The sequence below is a fragment of the Oryx dammah genome, unplaced genomic scaffold, assembly GCF_014754425.2.
Source record: "Oryx dammah isolate SB20612 unplaced genomic scaffold, SCBI_Odam_1.1 HiC_scaffold_21, whole genome shotgun sequence".
Taxonomy (NCBI): Eukaryota; Metazoa; Chordata; class Mammalia; order Artiodactyla; family Bovidae; genus Oryx; species Oryx dammah.
This window is the reverse complement of record NW_024070205.1, coordinates 32,763,853-32,787,215: the sequence shown is the minus strand read 5'-3', so window position 1 is coordinate 32,787,215 and position 23,363 is coordinate 32,763,853. Positions and strand designations below refer to the sequence as shown.

Sequence of the window (23,363 nt, the reverse complement as noted above, 5' to 3'; positions counted from 1 at the left end):
TTGACAGAGGCTGGGCTGACCAAGCCAAAAATCATGAGCTTATAAATGACAGATATTTGAAAACTCTACATCTTGGGGTGGTTTGACTTGAATTGAATAATTTGACCACTCTGAGCCTCGATTTCTTCTCTGATAAGATGGAGAAAAGACACAGTAGCTGCCTGTAAAGAACGTCGTGGAGATGAAACAAGATGGAAGTGATGAGCGCTTACCTAGTCCCCAGAGAGCACAAGCCACTCACCCTGGAGGCTGCTGTTCTAGAAAGCAGAGCAGAGGCATGGTTGTCCATTCCAAAGTGCTCATCTTTGTTTTTGAATTGAACAGCATTCTGTCCCTCGACCCTCCATCTTGCTTGACACAGAAAGGGATGGACTAGTGAGCTGGGATGTCATAGCAATGTGGGTTCGACCTTAGGACAAGGGCAGCCCTGCCAGGGACTCAGTTCTTACTGAAAGTATATGATGAAAAGAGTGATCTTTCTCCCCCACACCAGCCATCAGAGGTAAAGATGTTCCCCACACATCCCAGCCCATCTTTGCAACCTGCTGGCTTCCTGCCACCTGTGATACAGCCACACCTGGGTTCTCCTAGAAGGTGCAAAGGCCAGGAGGGCGTGAGAGGCAGATGCTGCCTGCTGTGCACCTACAGTGGAGAGCCAGGTGTTAGAAACACATTTTCTTGAGCTCATGTCAAGCCTTAGCATCTGGAACCTGCAGCATCCAGAATCCAGGGCATCTCTGTTATAGGTCCACAGGCAGGGCTGGCCCATACTTCCCACTATAGCCTGGAGAGAGGTCAGGGTCATGGGAGGTAGCAGATTGAGGCAGCCTCTTCATCACCTTCCTCCCTCTCCACATCTCTCCTGCATAACTCTGCTAGACCTTCCTCAAAGCCTGGATCACCTGCAGGACGCCTGGGCAGCCAGCTTTGGGGGAAGACAAGAGTGTTGGGTAGAGGGTGTTTGAAGCCAGGTTGGGCTGCAGGGAGAGATTTGTTAGGGCGTCTTGGTGGTATCCCCTCGGTGCTGAAGAGAAGTTCACTGTGTAAGCCAGAAACACAGGAGAGAGAGGACAAAAAGAGGGTCTGCACTGTCCCCTCAAGAGCTGGTCGCCATGGAGAGGGGCAGCAGAACAAAGCAAAGAGAGGCCAGGGAGCCCAGAGCTGGCAGTGGGTCATGAGAGTGTCTGGCCTCCCCCAAGTAATGTGGGTCATGTGTCTGAGCTGTTGGCATCTACTTCCTCCCGTGGGTGGTTTTGCCTCCGGCCAGTGACTCAAAGCCTGAGCCTCTGATCATGGGCTGGGCTGCAGGTGCAAAGCACGTCCTCATGTGGTCACACACACACAGGTTCCTTGGTTTGTGCACAGAGGTACCCCTACTGATGTCTCATGAGAACATCATTTCCTTTTAAACCAATTGAATTCAGAATCTTGGAGACAGGTCTGCTCGCCTGTGTTCACTGCAGGATTATTTACAACAGCCGAGGGATGGAAACAACTTGCTTCCATCAGTGGGTAAACATGTGAAGGTGAGCATGGAGCAGGATATTATTTAGCCTTGAAAAGGGAAGGGGATCCTGCCATTGGCAGCAACACGGGTGAACCTGAAGGACTTTGTGTTGAGTGAAGTAAGTTGGTCACCGAAGGACACACACTGCAGGATCCCTCTTACATATGGAGCCTAAAGCAGAGTCACAGCAGTGGAAGGGAGAATGGTGGTTGCCTGTGGCTGTGGGAGGGGGAGATGGGGAGTTGATTTTCAAAGAGGAATGGATAAAGAAGATGCGGTGCATAGATACAATGGAATATTACTCAGCCACAAAGAGGAATGATACTGGGTCATTTGTAGAGACATGGATGGACCTAGAGACGGTCATATAGAATGAAGTAAGTCAGAAAGAGAAAAAATATGGTAAACTACCACATATATGTGGAATCTAGAGAAATGGTATAGATGATCTTATTGCAAACCTGAAAAAGAGACACAGACAGAGAACACAGGCATGGACACCAAGAGAGGAAAGAAGGTGGTGGTGGGATGAATTGGGAGATGGAGAGGACATGTATACACTGTTGATATTATGTATAAAATACATAATGAATGAGAACCTACTATATAGCACAGGGAACCTTACTCAGGGCTCTATGGTGACTTAAATGGGAAGCAAATCCAAAAAAGAAGGGATATATGTATACATAAAGCTGATTCACTTTGCTGTACAGTAAGCCTGGCATGCTGCAGTCCATGGAGTCTCAAAGAGTTGGACATGAATTGGCGCCTGAACAATAACAAGAAACTAATATAACATGGCAACCCACTCCAGTTTTCTTGCCTGGAGAATTACACGGTTGGAGGAGCCCGGCGGGATACAGTCCATGGGGTCACAAAGAGTCGGACACAACTGAAGCGACTAACATAATATAACATTGTAAAGCAACTATACTCCAATAAGAATTCATTTTAAATGAAAAAACAAACAAACAAACAAACCAAAGGGTATAAAGTTTCAGTTAGACAAGATGAATAAGTTTTGGAGACCAGCTGTATGACTCATGCCTACAGTTCGCAACACTGTGAGTGTGTGCTGGGTTGCTTCAGTTGTGTCCGTCTCTTTGTGACTCCAAGGACTGTAGCCTGCCAGGCTCCTCTGTCCATGGGATTCTCCAGGCAAGAATACTGGAGTGGGTTGCCATGCCCTCCTCCAAGGGATCTTCCTGACACAGGGATCTATCAAACCCACATCTCTTATGTCTCCTGCTTTGGCAGGTGGGGTTTTTACCATTAGTGCCACCTGGGAAGCCCACTGTACTATGGGCTTAAAGTTTTTTGAGAAGGTAGATCTCATGTTGTGTTCTTAGCAGGGTTTAAAAAAAGTTTTGATCATAAAGTTAATTTTAAAAAGTTATCTCTACAATGCTGTCAGGGAAGTATTTAAAAGTTTTGAAAATGTTTAATTAGTTGTGATTTTTATTCTTCTACATCAGTAACCAATTTTGTGCACACACCCAGGAGGACTTGCTCAGTTTCATCTGGCCTCTACTCCACATGGCAGGATTAATTCTTGTAGTGTTAATACAGTACTACTAATACTTGGTATCTGATCCATTTCCAGCCTCCCTGAGACCTTTCCCAGTACAACCAGTACCATAAGTTATAACACAAATTATGTCTTTAAGCTTAGCCCTCATGTGTAGGCAACAGAAGCCATTGAAATGATGATGCTACCTTGCCCTTCCCTGAGAGGTCCCTAAAGACACGTAATTGGGCAGCTTCTTCACTAGGGAGGTGTGACCTGGTGTGTTTTCTCCTACAACAAGCTGATTTCATTCACATCAAGATCCTAAGCTCTGAGTGAGCCTGACCTCTCTCTCCTCTCAGATTACTGTGAAGCCAGAGTAGGTTGAACCCACAGGTGTGAGAAGACACGAGCAGACTGTGGTCCTCACTTGATCTACTTTTTCCTACAGCTGGAGTTGGTTTCCACATCCATCCTTTGGTGACTCATGTAGCTTTGGAAGTGAAACATGCTAAATACGATGTAGGTGCCTTGTGAAACCTGGAAGTGACACCCAGAGCATTGTGCATTGCTATACTGAAATGGGTTAGGCATGGAGGTTTGACATGGTAAAGAGTCTGCCTGAAATGAAGAAGACCTGGGTTCGATCCTTGGGTGCGGAAGATCCCCTGCAGAAGGGAATGGCTACCTACTCCGGTATTCTCGCCTGGAAAATTCCATGGACAAAGGAGCTTGGCGAGGCCACAGTCCATGAGGTTGCAAAGAGCTGGACATGACTGAGTGACTAACACTTTCCTTTCAAAAGTGTTTGCAGGGAAGGGATGCAGGTGAGGGTGACAGGATGGAGACCAGGAACCAGTCAGCAGAGGAGCCTCTCGGGCTCTGGGGGCCATGATGCAGAGAACAGGTTTACTGTCCTGACTGCTCTAGAGGCCACACTTGGGACATTTCACATCCAGCTGGCTTGAAATGACACCTGGGAGCACAGGGTAGGGATGAGGGGGGTGCGAGGAGGCAGTATTACAGAGGGTGGCACCTCTGGGCAAGTGGTCCAAACAAACAGGCCATCTATAGGACCCTTCCTCACTCAGAACCTCAGCAGCTTTCTCACTGTCCTGGCTAGAATCCAGATTCCTCAACTCTGGTCTCCTGATGGGGACTGCTCTCTGCCTCATGCTTACCTCCTGCTCCTTCTGGGGAGGTCCTTCACCTTCTCCATTGAAAGGCTGTTAAGTCAGACAAATCTCCCTGACTCTGGGCAGTTTTTGGGTCACACGTTACAGCTTTCACGGTGTCCTGCTCTTCCCTGCAGAGCCCCAGTTGTGACGGTTTCAACAATTATTTTGGAAATCTGTTTGACTTGATAGGCTGACCATATCTCAGTGGGAAAAAGAACAATATATCATTCATTCATTCCCTGGGTTAATAGAGACTGAACTCCACCTCTGCTGACAGGCATTGGGTGGCATGCAGGCTGGGGCATGGGAGGGGGATACTGAAGTGAACAGGTACATCAATCATCTTGGAAGCCTGGGGGACTGTCTGGAGCAGTAGCAAGGTCAGGGAAGCCCCCTCTCCCATCCAGTTTGGAACCTGACACGTGGTGGGTACAAGGACTGATGCCCAGGTGAAGGACTGTGGGTGCCCAGCTGTAGGTGGGCCCAGCACACCCTCAAGACCCCTCCCTTGTGATCTGTGATGGCTTTGATGTTCCTAGAGCCTCTTGTGCCTCTCTCCTGGCTCCATGCTCACGGCCTGGCAGAGACCCTTTGCAGACACACTGACGGGAGCAAGGCCTGGCAGTGGGGGGTGGTGGGGGGTGATGATGGAAAAGGATGCTGAGCCCTGGGATCCATTTGAACTGCTGTGCCCGTTTCATTCTCCCGAGGTTCACAAGGATTAGACGCTGATTTGCCTCGCCTGCAGGTGTGAATGTCAGGCAACTGAAGCAAGAGAATTCCTCCTGCCTGTTAGCTGCACAAAGGCAGGATGGCCCAAGTCCGAGTCCAGACCGGTCTGGAGGGCTGTAGCAGACTGAAGCCGGATGCTGTGCAGCCCCCGGCACCAGGTCCCTCCTCTTTGGGCAAGATGAATCTTGACTTTGGCTCTGCAGTGTCTCCCTCACCGAGAGTGGGGCCACACCCTGTTTGCGTTTGCATTGCCAGGCTCTGGGCACAGGGCACAGAGCACAGCCTGTCCAGATTTGCTGAATGCAGGAGTGAGTGATTTTTGGAACCACAAAGCTGCTCCCACCTGGGAGGCCGCTGCAGGGTTTCCCAGCTTCCCGAGAGGGGGTCGTGATGTGAGGACATGTCCTGGCTTCTGCTTCAGGGACCTCAATGGGTCCCTCCAACCAGAGACTTCCATCCTAGAGCACAGTAGGGGCTGTGGCCTCCACCCTACCCAGGCTATGGTCTGGGCCCCACTTTCCTGAGGTGAGTCAGGAAGCACAGCTCCTGGTGAGGTTGCTTGCAGCTCTAAAGCCCTTCAGCCAAGACCCCCAAGCCAGACTGCTTTCCTCAGGACCTGGGGATGCTGAGAGGTTAACCCAGCATTACCTGCTGGTCTACCTTTCAGGGACGTACGTGGGGATGTTCTTTTGGCCATTTCTGAATTGCTACCACTGAATCATTGTTTTGGGTTCATCCCTTCCCTTCCTTTTCCATCGTGTTAAGTTAGCTGTCAAATTCAGGGAAGCCAACCCAGGGGAATCATGGATGCATTTCTGAGCAAGCTCATTCTTATGTCAGGGTGTGAATGTTCTCACAGAGAGAAGTAAAGGCGATGGTCCAATTTGATAGTGGGGTGGAACAGCAGCTCTCAACCAGGGGACTCCACAGCTGGGAACATCTGCCTATATCTGGAGACATTTTTGGTCGTCATAGCTGCTGGGGGTGGAAGGGAGTACCAGCATCTAGAGAGTGGAGGCAAAGATGCTGGTGAACATTGTCCAGGGCACTGGACAGTCCCCTACAATGAAGAGACATCAGGTCAGAAGGCCAGTAAGCACTGAGGTGGAGAAGCTGGTGTTTGGTAAGCCTGAGGTGGTTGTTATGTATCCTTGGGGGTGTTGTCATCACTGCTGTTGTCTGGAGGGAGCACATTAGATGGTCAGAGGATGCCTCCATCCTAACCTTGCCTCTGCTTCGATCCAGATGTGGGACCCAGTACAATCACAGTACAAAGCCTGCAGGTTCCCCTCTCCTGGGTCAGAATGAAAATGCCCCAGGTACCACTCCTTGTTAGGAGGCATAGCTGAGCTGCTGGAGATGACAGACAGCTCGGCAAAGTCTGGAGCCCTTTGTAAACACCAGGCGATATTTATCCATCTTCCTCCCAAAGCAGAAGAAAAGTCTGATCCCTAAGAGCCTTCCAGCCTGGAACTCCACCTTTCCTTGCCCAGACAACTCCCAGCAGAAACGACATCACTTGAGTGTGCACATTTCCACTGAATCCTCTTGTTTAGCCTGAGAGTTGTGTGCATGTGGCTGGGACAGAGGAAGGGCTCTGAAAAGCAGGGTTGCTTCCTCCTGGGCAGCATCATTACCCCACCATTGTTTTCCTATGGGAGGTCCACCATCTGCACATCAATTATGTTCCAATTCTTTTCGCTTTGAAGAGTTTCCTTTTCATTAGCGACTTCTTGTTTCCTGGGAGCAGGCCACCTCTAGGATGCTTTTTTTTTTTTTTCCGAGATTTTTTTCTCGAGTTCCTGGGAAGCTCAGACTTGAGGAAGTACTGGGGGAGACGGGAACCGTGGAAGAGCAGGAGTGTGGGGCATGGAGGCCTCTTGGGGTGGGGGTCACATGGGTGCATGTACCAAATCTCTGTACCAACGGCAGGCGGAGGTCAGGGAGGGCGGACCGGCAGGTGGAACTCAGGTTCGAGGTCTGTAGGTGGGGTCTGATAGATGCTCAAGGGAGTGGAGTTTTGGTGGCAAGAAGTGGAAGATCCATGGACTCAGGTTGGGCTGAGTGGAAATGAAGACAGAGGACAGCAAATGTCGGAGGAGGGTGCCGGGTCTAGACATCTCATTGATGTGGGAGAGGTGAGAACTAGGGGGATGAAGGAACTGGAAGGGGGAGGAGATTGTGGACAGAGAGCAGACATCTGTCATCCCCACGAGGGTCCTCCCAGCTCAAGGTCTGGGTGAGGTCCTTGGAGGGGGTGCTTGAGGTGGGGTGGGGGTCTGTGAAGGGAGAGTTATTGAGGCAGAGTGGAGTCCTTGGGGCAATCAATAGAGGAGGGAGGTCCTTGGGGAGGTGACTAAAGTGTGGTGGGGTCTCTGGGGGTGTGACTGAGGTGAGATGGAGTCCATGGGGGATGACCTGGTGGGGGAGTTCTGGGGATGGGGGCCCCCGGGCAAGTGATTAAGGTGTGACTGTGGACCCTCTAAGCCTTCCAGGAGCCTTGTGGGGTGGAATGGAGATGGGTCTCAGAACTTTGGAAACCAGACTGGGGGGCTAAATCTGGAAGAGCTGACTCCTCTCTGGGGAGAGTGTGAAGCCGAGGCCCCCAGTGTATTCTGGCTGTGGAGGCAGTTCTGCCACACTGTGGACAGCAGAACAGAGCTTGCTGTAGCAAATGGGATGGTGTCGCCTGTCACGGCAGAGGCTCTGGTGCCTGGAGATGTGAGGGGCAGTGGTGACAGCTGATAGCCCTGGGTCTGCGAGGACAGGAAGCAGGTGTGCCCTGTGGGCCGAGCCTAATCCAGGGGACCCAGAGGACACTGCCTACCCAGGCCTGGACAGCTGTGTGCTGTGAGGCTATAGGCCCGTGCTGAGAAGGGGAGCTGCGTCGGCTACAGGATGACTCACCTGTGCTGACATATGGGCGCCCCTGCCCTGCCCCTAATCCTCAGCCTCCGACCTCCATCTCTCAGCTCATCTTGACAGACCCCTCTCCTGCAGGAGGGTGTGTGGGCTATGCTTCGGGCAGCATGCAAGGGACAGTGCTCTGGTGTGATGGAAGTCAGGCCAAATCCAGGTGCACAGAGGGTGAGAAAGGATGAATCTGGACACTGCCACCCTCAGCTTCTCCACCAGTGTTCTTTCCAAGCCCAGTGTGGCCATGGCCTCCTCTGTTAGAGTTAGAGGCTGTGTTCTACTTCCCAAACTCCATCCCCTCCCACCCTGTCAGGGATCGAGGAAGCAGGGGCCCCGAGAGGATGGTTTGGGGCCAAGAAGCACGGCTCAGAGTCAGACCAGAGCTGGAGGCATCTTGGCCCCTCCCCTGGATGAACGGATGTGGAAGAGAACCAAACACCTACAAGGTTCTAATGGCCTTGGAGATGCCCGCTGGGCATCCCCTGTGCCTCCCTGTGACACTGGCCCTGGAGAAGGACACACCTGGTCAGCATGGTCTCCCTCAGGGGCTATGAGCTCCTTGAGGGAGCTCCTGGTCATTGCTGTAGCCTTGGGGTCTCACCCAGTTCCTGGCACAGAGTAGCCACAGTTCATGAATGGCATCACTATCCAGGGACACTTCCTTTTCCCTTCAATGCCAACCATTCCAGAAAATTCTATCAATGTGACTTCTGCCTTCATATCACTCCTCTTCTGAGGCCCCTACTTCTTCATATGAGGAGAGGCTTTCTTTTGGATACCCAGGGAGGGTCTCAACCCACTGTTAGAGGATAAATAAATGGGAATCAGAAAACCTATGTTTCGTGACATAGGTAGCCACTCATTATGAACTGAACTGTGTCCCTGTGATCTGTTGGTTGAAGCCCTAACCCCCAGTGTGACCTCCTGTAGGGAAGTAGCTAGGGTTAAATAGGTCATAAGGGTGGGCCCAAATCCAGTAGGATTGGTGTTCCTAGATAAAGGGGAAGAGACACCAGGGAGCTCTCTCTCTCTCTTCCTCTTTCTCTCTCCAGGTACCAGAGAAGGGACCAAGTTAAGACACAGCCAGAAGGTGGCAGTCTGCAAGCCAGGAAGAGAGGCCTCCCCAGTAACTGACCCCACCAGTGCCTTGATTTCTTAGACCTTTTCTCTGAAACGGAGAGACAATAAATGCCTGTGTTTTAGCCCCTCCGGCCTGAGAGAGTCAATTCCTAGGTAGGTTGATAAGAAGCCCAGGGTCCCCGAGGAGGAGAAAGGGGCCCAGAGCCCTTGAAGAGGAGATAGCGGTCTGGAGTTCTCAAGGAGGAGAAAAGGACAAACTTTTTTTCTACATTGTTTTGTCTTAGTTATTTTAACAATGTATCTTGCTTCAGTTCAGTTCAGTAGCTCATTTGAGTCCGACTCTTTGTGACCCCATGGACTGCAGCACATCAGTCCTCCCTGTCCATCACAAACTCCCAGAGTTTACTCAAACTCGTCCATTGAGTCGGTGATGCCATCCAGCCATCTAATCCTCTGTCGTCCCCTTCTCCTTCCAATTTCATTCTTTCCCAGCATCAGGGTCTTTTCAAATGAGTCAGTTCTTCTCATGAGGTGGCTGAAGTATTGGAGTTTCAGCTTCAGCTTCAATATCAGTCCTTTCAATGAATATTCAGGACTGATCTCCTTTAGAATGGACTGGTTGGATCTCCTTGCAGTCCAAGGGACTTTGGACTGGATGAAGTACAAGCTGGAATCAAGATTGCTGGGAGAAATATCAATAACCTCAGATATGCAGATGACACCACTCTTATGGAAGAAAGTGAAGAGGAACTAAAAAGCCTCTTGATGAAAGTGAAAGAGGAGAGTGAAAAAGTTGGCTTAAAGCTCAACATTCAGAAAACGAAGATCATGGCATCTGGTCCCATCACTTCATGGCAAATAGATGGGGAAACAGTGGAAATAGTGTCAGACTTATTTTTGGGGGGCTCCAAAAAACACTGCAGATGGTGATTGCAGCCATGTAATTAAAAGACGCTTACTCCTTGGAAGGAAAATTATGACCAATCTAGATAGCGTATTCAAAAGCAGAGACATTACTTTGCCAACAAAGGTCCGTCTAGTGAAGGCTATGGTTTTTCCAGTGGTCATGTATGGATGTGAGAGTTGGACTGTGAAGAAAGCTGAGTGCTGAAGAACTGATGCTTTTGAACTGTAGTGTTGGAGAAGACTCTTGAGAGTCCCTTGGACTGCAAGGAGATCCAACCAGTCCATTCTAAAGGAGATCAGCCCTGGGTGGTCTTTGGAAGGAATGATGCTAAAGGTGAAACTCCAGTACTTTGGCCACCTCATGTGAAGAACTGACTCATTGGAAAAGACCCTGATGCTGGGAGGGATTGGGGGCAGGAGGAGAAGGGGACGACTGAAGATGAGATGGCTGGATGGCATCACTGACTAGATGGACGTGAGTTTGAGTGAATTCCAGGAGTTGGTGATAGACAAGGAGGCCTGGTGTGCTGCGATTCATGGAGTTGCAAAGAGTCGGACAGGACTGAGCAACTGAACTGAACTGAACTGTATCTTGCTTGAGGACATGTTTCTCCTTAATAGGAACCTTCTGACGAAGCTTGTTATCTTTGTATGTTGTGGGAGTGGGTGGGTCTGGTAAGACCTTTCTATTTAGTTCTAAACTTGTTAATTTAAGATATACGTTGTGGGAGTTCAGTTCAGTTCAGTTGCTCAGTCATGTCCCAGTTATTGCAACCCCATAGACCATAGCACTCCAGGCCTCCCTGTCCATCACGAACTCCCGGAGTTTACTCAAACTCACGTCACGTCCATCAAGTCGGATGGAACTTTGTAGGCAAAGTAATGTATCTGTTTTTTAATATTCTGTCTAGGTTGGTCATAACTTTCCTTCCAAGGAGTAAGGAAAGCAGAGACATTACTTTGTCAACAAAGGTCCGTCTAGTCAAGGCTATGATAAAAGTATGTAAGTCCTTGATGAGACTAGTGAGTGGGAGCACTCTCTGTCTCCCTTCTGATGTCTTGTCAGAAGCTTTCTCTGTCCCTTTTTATACTTGAATAAAACTCTGCTACACAAAAGCTCTTGAGTGATCAAGCCTGGGTCCCTGGTCCTGAAGCTAAATCTTCTTTGGAGATCATGAATCTTGACATCCTTCACTGCAAGCTATCAGGCCCTGTTAAAGCAGCCTGAGTTCATTTGCCCGCCCCAGTTGGAGGAGGCGACAGTCTCCTAGAACTCTCCTCTCTGCTCTTGTGCCCATGGGAACTTGTCTGGTTTTGTTCAGGCTCTTTTAGCAGCTTCAATAGAGAACAAGCCAGCGGCCCCTTGCCTGGGCCCCTCCTACAGGGGTGAGCCAGGTAGGATGGGTGGAGGCCATGTCTGCTCTCTGACAACTTTGCAGAGTGGCCCTGAAGGCAAGGCCCAGGGGAGGAGATGGATAGGACCCCAGGCTGTGCTCTGGCCATGGGCAGCCAGCTTGCATTTCCCTTGGTAGTTTATGGAGATGCTTTCAGCATCTCCATTGACCACAGATAGCCATGAACCCAGAGACTCTGCCAACACCTGCTGAGCAGCTGAGATCCTTAGGGCTCACCTGTGGGATGATGCTGATGTCACTTCACCTGCCATCTGGACTCTTGGCTGCTCAGAAAAGTCCACAGGGCCTGAGCAGCTTCCTGGAGCCCATGGTGTGCTCTGGAGGATGGACACTTGTTCTGTTTCCTGTGTTCCTAATTAACAAATATTTATGATGCCCTCTAGATACCCAGATCTGACTCCAGATGCAGGACACATCGGCAAATCAGCCACAGAACATCTGTGCCCATTAACTTCTGTTTTGATTGGGGGAGGGGTGCAGAAAATAAACACCTAGAAAAACCTCCAGTGGTGACAGCTGTTTTGAAGAAGATAAAAGGATTGCTGTGATGGTGGGGGTGGTGGAAGAGAGGGAAGCCTCTCCAAAGAGGGAAGAACTGAGAAAGAAGTAGCATCCAGTGGAGGGTCCGGGGAGAGCCCTCCAGGCAGAGGGAACTCTAGTGCAAAGGCCCTGGGGCAGGAATGAGCTGGAGGGTCCTGGGAAGCTGGCTTAGCTCCAGTGCAATGAGGGAGGAGACAGGCCCAAGAGGGAGGTAGGGGGCCCTGAAGGCTGGCTCTTCAGAGGTTCAGGAAGGCAGGAAGCTGTGGACGGATTCAGTCCCAGGGGTGGGATGCGCTGACTTACATTTCTGAAGGCTTGCTGGGCTGCTGCAAGATGGGCCCGAGGGTACAGTTGGACCCCGAACCCATCCTTCTCTATGTCCTGCTACCGGCTGGTCCAGGCTGTGGTGTCTCTCCAGCAGTCTCTCCTGACCCCTCCCCAGCCTCCTACCTGAGTCTTTGCTCCCACTCCCACCTCCCTAAGGTCTAGATTTTACTCAACCACTAGATAACACCCCTCACTCCTCATCTCAAACCCTTTGGGGGCTTCTGTCTCACTGAGAGAAAAGTCAAAGTCCTCACAATCCTGCCAGGACAGACATGACCTGTGTTCGCCACATGCCCCGGGGACATCACCCTGACTTTCATTCATGCCATTTCCCCAGTGTCCTCCTGGCTGTCACTGGCATAGCGCACGTGTTTATCACTGGTCTCCCTGCTCCAGGGTCAGGGTCCAGGGTGGGGGCTTCTGTTTGGTTTGCTGCTGCCCCCTGGTGTGTGGACTTGTCCCAGCCCACAGCAGGGCTCAGTCAACATTGGGAGATGGACCGGAGGCCTCTGCTGGGAGCCAGGGGCCTGACCGGGGCCAGCATCTTTGTGTGTGGAGGGAATCAGAGGGATCCAGATGGACTCTAAGACCTGTCTACAGGCCTTGCTGGCCGGTCAGCTGTGGGGGCTACTGAGGGGAAAAGATTCCTCCAGAAGGGCCCTCGGGGTTCCAGCTTGAGCCTCTGAGTATGTGTGAGTGGATGCACAGTGAGGTGTGTGAAGGAGATGGGGCAGGACCCATGGGCAGACAGGGACACCAGGTTTCTGCTTTGCCCCAGGAAGGTTTGAAACTTCACAACTGGTTCTGAGTTGTGGCAGCTTCACGTACCTCTGAGGGCCAGGAGAGGCATTAAGGCTGGAGTAACAGTGAGGGTAGGGGCTTCCCAGGTGGCTCAGTAGTAAAGAACACACTTGCCAATGCAGGAGACACAGGTTTGATCCATGGGTAGGGAAGATCCCCTGGAGAAGGAAATGGCAACCCACTCTAGTATTCTTGTCTGGGAAATGCCATGGACAGAGAAGCCTGGTGGGCTACAGTTCAGGAGTTTGCAAGGAGTCAGACATGATTGAGCAACTAAACAACGATAACAGTGTGTGTGTGTTGGGGGGAGGGGTGGGTGTCAGGGACCCCAGATGTGCTATTTGGATCAGCGTCAGGTAGGACCCCATGGAAAGAATGTGGTCAAGCCAGGAAAGGCCATTGAGATTGAGTCTGGGGCCCTTCAGCATTTAGGCAAAGCAGTTGGCAAAGAAAGAGTGTGTCAGAACAATGTCCTTGTGTGTTACAAGTAGTTCTGCCCCAAGGTCTGTCTCATTCAAGCCAACTGCCCCAGGGTCCACCCTGAAGTCCTCAGTGCTGAGAATGACTGGGAGATAAAATGGAGGGGCTCTGTAGGGGTCTCTGTATCCTCCTGGATGGTGGATGCTGTGTCCACACCTCAGAAGTAAACACATGCCTGGTTATACTGTCCTTTCTCATGCATGGCTGGGATCCCTGGACCTCGAAGGAAGGTGCCAGGTTGTTGTTGCTCAGTCTCCAAGTCAGGTCGAACTCTTTGCGATCCCATGGATTGCAGCCCGCCAGGCTTCCCTGTCCTTCACTTTCTCCCAGAGTTTGCTCAGATTCATGTCCATTGATTTAGTGATGCTATCTAGCCATCTCATCCTCTGCCACCCTCTTCCCTTTTTGCCTCAATCTTTCCCAGCATCAGAGTCTTTTCCAATGAGTTGGCTCTTCGCAATAGGTGGCCAAAGTATTCAGCTTCAGCATCAGTCCTTTCAATGAATATTCAGGATCGATTTCTTTTAGGATTGACTGGTTTGATCTCCTTGCTGTCCAAAGGACCCTCAAAAGTCTTTTCCAGCACCGCAATTTGAAAGCATCAATTCTCTGGCACTCGGTCTTCTTTATGGTCCAACTCTCTGAAGACTGAGTTAACAAACAGCTACTCAGACGTGTGTCCTGGGACTTGCAGCCTTCTTGTTGCCTGGGTCTCTCCAGTGAGCTCTCCTGGTTCTGAGCCATGCCAGGAGCATCCTGCCCCATGCCTGCCAGGGGTGACTCCCCAGAGGCAAGGCTGGGACAACCACAGCCTGTCTCCCAGGGAGCATGTTGTCAGTTGCCCAACTTCCTGCCATCTTTCAATTTTCTTCTTGTGAACTGATGTTTTCACTGTGATTCTCCCCCAGCCCTCTGACCTAATTCCAATTTAAGTGCTGGATTTTCTTATTTCCTCTTCAGTCTGACTGGATACAAGAAGCTGCTTTATCACCAGGCAATTTTAATCTTCATACAGAGACTTCTTGTGGTTTCCCATTTTCTGTGTTTCCTTTGAGTTTCAGCCAATAGGCACATAATGCCTGTGAAAGGTGCCTGGATTCCAGGGGCTGTTTTTTGAATTATTCAAAGTACTCTTTTGTGATTTGCTTTTTGTGGGTTCATGTGGCTTCTTACCAGAGGTGTGGAGGGGTGAGGGCCTACTGTGTGTTGAATGTAGATGACTTGAAGGGGAGAAGTTGACTGTCAGTAAGGCAGAGAACACTCCTAGTCTAATACAGATGCAAACACCATGGTCCAGCAGGTCAATGGTATGCTGTGAGACAAGACTCTTAGCGAGAGCAGAGGTAGTAGCAAGCTTATGGGGATGGGGAATTCTTAGCAGTGTTGGATATGGGAACTGGGTCATTCATTTAGCCAATGAATATGTGGTAGGCATTATTTTTCTATGCAGAGAATACAAGGAGGGTGGCCAGCATCCATCCATGACTTACCCATGACTTCATCCATTTATTCAACCATTTACTCATCCATCCATCCACCATCCATGCATTCCTCTATCCATTCATCCATTTACTCATCCATCCATCCACAGATGGGATTAATTTATAAGATTAATTAAGATGGATTAATTTATAAGAGGACAGAGTCCAAAGAAGCCTCCCCAAAATAACCAAGATAATGTAGGAGGGTGACAACTGCTGACAAGAATAAAAGAGAGTGATGGTACAGAGCTGGTTGCAGGGCTAAGTGACCTGTCCTCCCAATAAACGGGCCACCTAGAGCCTGAGCCATGGGTAACTCAGTCTAGCTCCACCCAAGAGTGAAAGGTGTCTTCTGATGGGTGCACAGGACAGGACTGGTCACAACCTACACCTCAAGTGGGAATAGGGCCGGGTCTTGGAGATTCAGCAGTGTTGTGTGTCACATACAAGCGGGGGGCTGACCAGCTGGTGTTTTCAGTCCACCAGGACACAGACTGAATGAATAACACTGCTGGCCAGCAGTCGGCCAGCTGGACGGGTGGGACTAGGCCAGTCTCCTTTTCCTTTCTTTGGCTGCACAAATCAATAAAGGATTAGACTTGGCTCTTGTCATTGCCACTGATTGATTTCGGAATTTCAAAGGATGTTAATTTTAAGACGGCAGCGTTTGGGGACATTTCATTATATCCCATTAGGACATTGAGAGCACTGAATATTTTAATCTGGGGTACTGAATTATTTAGGGTCCAGCATTGACACGCCTAATGAAATATGATTCCTCCTTTTTTGGGGGGTTCCATATCTGGCTATAGCAATTATTCATTAACAGAGACAGAGAGAGAGAGAATGGCGTTATACTAGGGCCATTAAAGTGTTCTATTACTGATGATCTATAAAGGGAAAAACACTGATCAGACTCCACCAGGCACACTGGAACATTCGGAATATCATTAATTTTAATGCTCTGTTCCAAAATCACAGAGCTATTAAAATAAAACTTCAAGTTTGGGGGGAGAAAAGGAAATGTATTCTAAATTATTGCTAATGAGTGGGAAACATTTAAATCAAGCTAAATTGACCCTAAAGTTTTGCCTAATACTCTCATCAGACACAGATTATTTTATATTTATTTCAGATTGTCCTGAGCTTGACCAAACCCCTGTCCTCCTGAGTAGTGCCACAAGGCTTCTCATAAAGGGGTTCTGAGTCTGTATTCCATTCACAGGCCCTTACCAAGCAGAAACTTGGACTCAGAAGGAGGGGGCATCTCAGCTTTTACAATCAACCCTGAATATTCAATGGAAGGACTGAAGCTGAAGCTACAGTACTTTGGCCACCTGATGCGAAGAGCTGACTCATTGGAAAAGATCCTGATGCTGGGAAAGATTGAAGGCAAAAAAGAGAAGAGGACAGCAGAGGATGAGGTGGTTAGATAGCATCACCGACTCAATGGACATGAATTTGGGCAAACTCTGAAAGATAGTGGAGGACAGGGAAGCCTAGTGTGCTGCAGTCCATGGGGTCACAAAGAGTCAGACATGACTTCAAACAAAACAACAACAATGGCTAACTCAATGAATGGGTTGATTCTGACCAGAGAAGAAGGTTCATAAAGCAATGACTGAGCATACACCAGAGAGCCTTGGGGGGCACGAGCTTGGCAATGTGGAGGGCACCTTGTTTCTCTTTCTCCCAGAGGCCTTTGGCCGTGTGGTCACATCAGGCAGGAGGGATAGATGCATGTCGGTGTGGAAAACAGTTTTGGTAGTGATGTCATGCTGGTTTTCAAGGAACAGGGGTGATGGCTGGAATCTCCAGGCTGTAACCAAGTGGGTCAAGCTTCATTTCCAGGTTGGAGGGATTGGACACTGGAGAGGCTTTCATCCTTCTGGTCTGTGTCAGAGTGAACACATCCGTTATCCACAGTGAGTCAAGGGGTCGTGGCTGAGCTGCTCACTGTGCTTGTCTCTTTCCTAGATGTTTGCAACATCATCCTAGGCAAGTCACACTGGATATTCTATGGGCTAGTGGCTGCCGTGCAGCCCTGAATGCTGGTCACATTCAATGAAGAGCTTTGGCCATTGCCAGTGAGTATCCACTTGGACCAGGATGGCAAAACTAAGACCATCACAGGATTCCAGGCACACACAACCCCAGAGATGTGAGCTCACTGAGAGCAGGCAGAATGGGCCACGGAGGAGTTTCTTCCTGTCACCCCTGTTCTAGGAGGTTTTGTCAACCTTCAGAAGAACCCCAACGGTGACCTCTAAGTGGCCACCTGAGGCTCTGAGTAGCAGCTGAAATGTCAGCGGGTCATGCTTCCTGCTGCCAGGGCTGGATACTGCTCCAGACCTTGAGGGGAATTGTTATCTCCTGTTCTTTTGTTACTGAGTGAGATAACTTTGTTGAATAAAGACTTTTATGTCTGAAAAAAAGAAAAAAGCAGAGCAGCAGAGGGGTAGGAGAAGGGAATCGGGAACATCAGAACCTGATGGATATCTGTCACCAGCCAGCTGTGTGACCTGGGCAGGTGGCTTTGCCTCTCTGAGCTTTCATTAATTTCAATTCCCTCTCATCCTTCGGGACTGAGCATAAATACCCTATCCTTAGAGAGGGCTTCTGGGATACCTATCCGCACGGGAGCGGAGGTTCATCCTGTTTTTCCCTATGGTACTCCTCCCCCCACCTCCAGTGCGCTTCTCTCACAGCACTGAGCAGCAGCGGAAATCACTGTCCACCACTTCGTTTTTGTCTTTCCTACTAGAAGGCAAATTCCATGTGTACAAGGACCTTGTCATTTCTGCAAGTGCCTGGCTCTCTGTATCTATAACAGTGCTGGGCATACAGCAGGCACCTAGTGAAGATGATTTGAATGAACGAAGGTGTGTGAATGGACAGAAACACACCCTCTGGCCCACTCACTAGGATGACATGGAAAGCGTTTATACGGGATGGGGAAGGATATCAGAGTCTGCTTGGAAATTTGGACCAAGAGTGTTTTCAGTCGATTTACAGCACCAAGAGGGCTAATAATAATAACAATGGCCCATAGTCACACAGCACTGTGTTCTTTTCATTTGTATCTGTATTTGTGTTCTTCTCTGGTCACTATGGCAACCCTGCCAGACTATCCTGAGAACTGCTTAAATCAAAAGCTTAACTAAGATACAGAAAAGTTGAGGGACTTCACAAAAGCCACAAGGTGCTTGGGAGGTGCTGCTGCTACTGCTACTAAGTCACTTCAGTCGTGTCTGACTCTGTGTGACCCCATAGACGGCAGCCCACCAGGCTCCCCCGTCCCTGGGATACTCCAGGCAAGAACAGGGGGTCCTAAATATCAGGAGCTTCACATGTAGTCCAGTCCCCTTCCTACCCCTGCCTTTCATAATTTGAATTATCTGTACACTTAAAACAGACAACCTATAAATTTGGAAAATCCATTGTTTTCACTTACACGGTGGCTGTATGTGGGAATTAGTGTTTACCTCTCTGTGGGGCCCTTCGACACCCATACATATACATGTGCACGTACTGTATACTTTCTCTCTCCCACTCCTCTGTGAGGAGGTGTTGTGCATGTGATCCAAGGCTTCCAAAAGGGAAGCAGAAGCCACAGAGAGTCTGGAGCCCTGCGGGCAGTCTGGTCGTGGCCAGCAGAGCTTGGGGTGACGTGGGCTCTGTGTGTAGGACAAAGCCAACGCAGTGCACGGCTCTGCGTTTTGCCCCTCATGTCCCTTTCCATGGGGATGGATGTGAAGAGCACCACACAGCAGCTGAAAGTGGTCAGTGCAAACTCTTGCAAGGTGCATTGAGAAAATGTAGACCAGCCACCAGCAGAGCAAGCCTAGGCTCATATGCTGCAATTCGCAAGGCTACTTAGTCAAGAACCATGCCTGGGGGACCATTCTTGATCAGCCAACCTCTAGTTGACCCATCAACTGACCATCAGTGTGTGCATGAGACTCATTGAGTTCAACTGAGCCATATCCAGATTGACAGAACTTCCCAGCTAATTTACAGACCTTGAACCCAGTATAATGCTTGTTTTAAGTTGGCAGCCTCTGGGGTGGTTTATTTTGCAGCATAGCTGACTGACACACATCCCTTGGCTGAATGCCCACTGAAGGCTTAAATCTCAATCCTGATTTCATCAGGAAACACAGGTCCTGGTCTCTGGTAGGCTGTAATCTAGTGCTGGACCCAGTATGTATATAACTGAGTATAATAAAAAGGAAAACTGTAATCACAGTATTTGAGGTGCAAGCCAGGGGAGCACTAGGGGAGAAAGTGATATCTCCCCAAGTGAAAGTCAGAGAATTGGGATGAGTTTGAAGGAAAAATAAAGAAGAGGTAGGATTTTCACATAGGTGTGTGTGTGTGTGTGTGTGTGTGTGTGTGTAGAAGCATTCCTCCTGGATGAAAAAGCAAAAGCACAGGTCGCCTTCTGCAATCCTTTGAATACAAAGTGAAATATTATTTGGAGAGATCTTGGTCTATATTGACTGTAACTGTGACAAGATGAACCAGCCAACTAGATTTCAAAGGAAGCTACAGAGAGGGGTTAATTAAAAAATGGATACCACATTCGGTAATTGACCTAAAGAGTTATTTGCACGAGGACAATATGCAATTTTCAATTAGCATGAAAAGCGGAATGGCTCAATGTCAATTCATATTAAGTGATTATGATTGTGTTCGGCAGAGTTGGGGCAGGAGGAGACCATCTCCTACTCCATGAGATGCTGTTGGACGACAATCATGGTCACAAGAGCATCCACCTCCCCCCAGGACCTCCCAGTCCATTCTGGGTAACTGTAGAACATCGCAAATTATGTTTCAGGTCTTGGATGATCACCTCTTCTTAAAGTTTACTGCTTTATTTAGTACCAAAGTTGCTTCATTATTGGCAAGCAACTTTCTCTTAACTGAAGGCCATGAACAGTAAGAATAGATGATAACATGGTCAGCAAGAGAGGAGGCAGGGGGTTATGGGTATTTTCTGGGGAGCACTCAGGTGGAATGTGGGCTTCCCTGGTTGCTCAGTGGTAAAGAATCCATCTGTCAATGCAGGAGATGCAAATTCGATCCCTGGGTGGGAAAGGTCCCCTGGAGGAGGAAGTGGCAACCCACTCCAGTATTCTTACCTGGAGAATCCCTTGGACAGAAGAGTCTGCAGGGCTACACTTGTAGGGTCACAAAAGAGTCAGACATGACTGAGTCAGACATGCATGCAGATGGGACGGGCAGTTCTTAGGCAGAGACTCCCTCCCTTCTTCCCTCCACCTCTGCATCCCTCCCTTTCTCCCTCCCTCGCTTCCTCAGTCCATCCAGCTCTCCCTTCCTTCCCTCATCCGCACTTCCTTCCCTCTCCTTCCTTTCTCCTTTTTCCCTCCCCTCTCTCCCTCTCCTTTTCCCTTCTCTTCCTCTCTCTTTCTCTCTCTCTTGGCCTGAAGATTGATCAACCCCAAGAGACAGATAACTCAGGTCAACCCAAGCTGTACAATTAAAACTGCAACATTCACGGGGCCCCAGTCTAGTGCCGTTTGTGTTGGAAAGCTCAACACATCTTCACCCCCAGGGTCCTGGAAAGCAGGATCACTTTCCTGCTGCAGGGAGCCCCATCCTCCTTCACATGGGAGGCTGGAATTGGTACAAGGGCGGCTATAGGATGTGGGTGCTTTTTGGCTGTAGGGGAGGAAAGCTGTGCCTCCATTTTGTCTTCTGAAATGGCACATTGAGGGCCTCTGGCCGAGGTCCCCTCCCTTGGTTGATGCTGGACTGTCAGCACCCAGCATGCCTAGGGCTCCTTTCTTGAAGTCTCTGCTGATCAACCTCTCTCTGATGACCTGCCATTGCCCTGCCCTGTTCTCAGAGGTGCCCTTTCTGTGCTGTACCTGCAGGTCATGGGTCTACCCATCTCCCTTATGCAGAGGTCTTAGGGGGGCACCTCATCGCAGCCCCAAAGTCCTGAAAGACTTATAGAAATGAGAAATAAATACAGAGGTAAATGCTCCTTTCACAAATAGACCTTCTGCTTTATTCCAGAGTTTTCCCCTGAGCTGCTTGGATTAGCTGGTTGGAGGTACAATAGCAAAGTCAGTATTTAAGGATGAAAATTGACAGCTCAGGTTTACATTTTCCATCTGATAGAACTCTCCCTACAGCCTGCAGACAGACCTGGAATCCAAGACTAGAGAGCCCTGATTCCTGACCAGATCAGTTGCCCTAGGGAGCAGTACTGTGATTTGAACCCAGCTGTGAAGAACCTGGAGTGACAACGTCCAGCCCTGTGACCACGAACACAGCTAAGGTCAGGAAGTCAGGCCCTTGGTGCTCTGGAACTCACTCCTGGCAACCCTCCCCAACTATGTGACTTAGATAACACCCCATGCCCTCTTTCTCATGTGGGAAGAGACCAGATTCAGCCCTCTGTAGGCCCACTCTTTGCCTTGTCAATAATTAGCTGACAGTTCATTCCCACCACCAAGGGGACAAAGTGCTTATTAATCCACCCTGGCTTCCTCTTCTCTTGACCCCAGGCCCACCCTCTGCTGGAACCAGTAGGCAACCCCTCCTGAGAATAGGCCAGCCTTGGGGTAAATGTTCTCTGATTTATTATCTGATCTCTCCTTCCTTTCAGAACCCTTCCCCACACCCGATGCTTCTAGTCTGAAAAAGAAAAATGCCTTGCCCAACTCTTGAGATGCTTGGAGACCCTGTGGTCACAGGGACCTCCCCATGGTTGTATTCTTTATTAGATACTTATTATAGCCACCTAGGATAGCATATTAAAAAGCAAAGACATTACTTTGCCAACAAAGGTCCATCTAGTCAAAGTTATGGTTTTTTCAGTGGTCATGTATGGATGTGAGAATTGGACTATGAAGAAAGCTGAGCACTGAAGAATTGATGCTTTTGAACTGTGGTGTTGGAGAAGACTCTTGAGAGTCCCTTGGACTATAAGGAGATCTGACTAGTCCATCCTAAGGGAAATCAGTCCTGGGTGTTCATTGGAAGGACTGATGCTGAAGCTGAAACTCCAGTACTTTGGCTACCTCATGCGAAGAGTTGACTCATTGGAAAAGACCCTGATGCTGGGAGGGATTGGGGGCAGGAGGAGAAGGAGACAACAGAGGATGAGATGGCTGGATGGCATTACCGACTCAGTGGACATGAGTTTGAGTGAACTCCAGGAGTTGGTGATGGACAGGGAGGCCTGGCGTGCTGTGACTCACAGGGTCCAAAGAGTCGGATGTAATTGAGCGACTGAACTGAACTGAACTGAACTGATAGCCACGTGGGAAGCCCAGGTGGTGTAGTGGTAAAGAAAACCCCTTCCAGTGCAGGAGACATAAGAGATATGGGTTCAGTCCCTGGGTTAGGAAGACTCCCTGGAGAAGGGCACAGCGACCCACTCCAGTATTCTTGCCTGGAGAAGTCCATGGACACAGGAGCCTGGTGGGCTACAGTCCATATGGTTGCAAGGAGTCAGACACAACTAAAGTGACTAGACTAGCCCTTCCCCTAATTAGAATAGCTGCATCCCTAGCCAGAACATCACCCCAATTAGAATTACTACACTCCTAATTAGAATAGGACCTCCTCTAATTAGAATTGTTGTTGTTTTGTTGGACCCTTTGCGACCCCATGGACTGCAGACTGCCAGGCTTCCTTGTCCTTCATTATCTCCCGGAGTTTACTCAAACTCATGTCCATTGAATCAGTGATGTTGTCCATCCATCTCATCCCCTGTTGCCTCCTTCTCTTCCTGCCTTCAACTTTTCCCAGCATCAGGGTCTTTTCCAATGAGTCAGTTCTTTGTATCAGGTGGACAAAGTATGGGCATTTCAACGTCAGCATCAGTCCTTTCAAAGAATATTTAGGGTTGATTTTCTTTAGGATTGATTGGTTTGATCCCGCTGTCCAAGGGACTCTCAAGAGTCTTCTCCACCTCTAGTAGAATAATCATGCCCCTAATTGGAACAGCCTCTGCCAGTTAGAATGGCCATGCCCTTAATAAGAATAGTCTCTCCTCAATTAGAATGGCCACACTTCTTGATTAGAATACTCGCTTCCCTACAGTGGTCCTTTTTCAACAGTTCATTCCTCATTGCCTTGAATTTCTCTTTCCTTTACAGCCTAAACTCTGAGTCAGCTACAGGCCCCAACGAATAAGCAACGACTTGCCTACATCTTCTGCTCTTGATGACAGTGGCAGTTTCTTCCCCAGAACTCCAGTTCCCTCCCCCTGCCAGTCCTCACCCAAGTTCAGTGTTCTATATGTGACAGGTCCTAGAAGTGTCTGGTTCTGAATGACAGATGAAAACTAACAAAGCCTGGGGTAGGGCTCCACCTGCTGAGGTCTGGAGCCCGATATCCCCCCCTGAGTTGATGACTTCTGGCTTCTGATGAGATGAGTGCAGAAATAAAGAGGAAGGAAGCATCTAGGAACTTCTACAGCAATTTGGCAGTCATTTTATTTCCTTTGAATCC

General features: G+C 49.3%; 1 long non-coding RNA gene across 1 annotated transcript in view; it reads left to right on the top strand.

The window, feature by feature from the left end:
* The first annotated feature begins 10,822 nt into the window (after window positions 1–10,822).
* LOC120880675 overlaps window positions 10,823–23,363 on the top strand; it is a 330,521-nt gene continuing 317,980 nt past the window's right edge. Inside the window, exon 1 of the long non-coding RNA XR_005725085.1 lies at window positions 10,823–10,887. This is a non-coding gene — a long non-coding RNA (uncharacterized LOC120880675). The remainder of the gene's footprint in view (window positions 10,888–23,363) is intronic.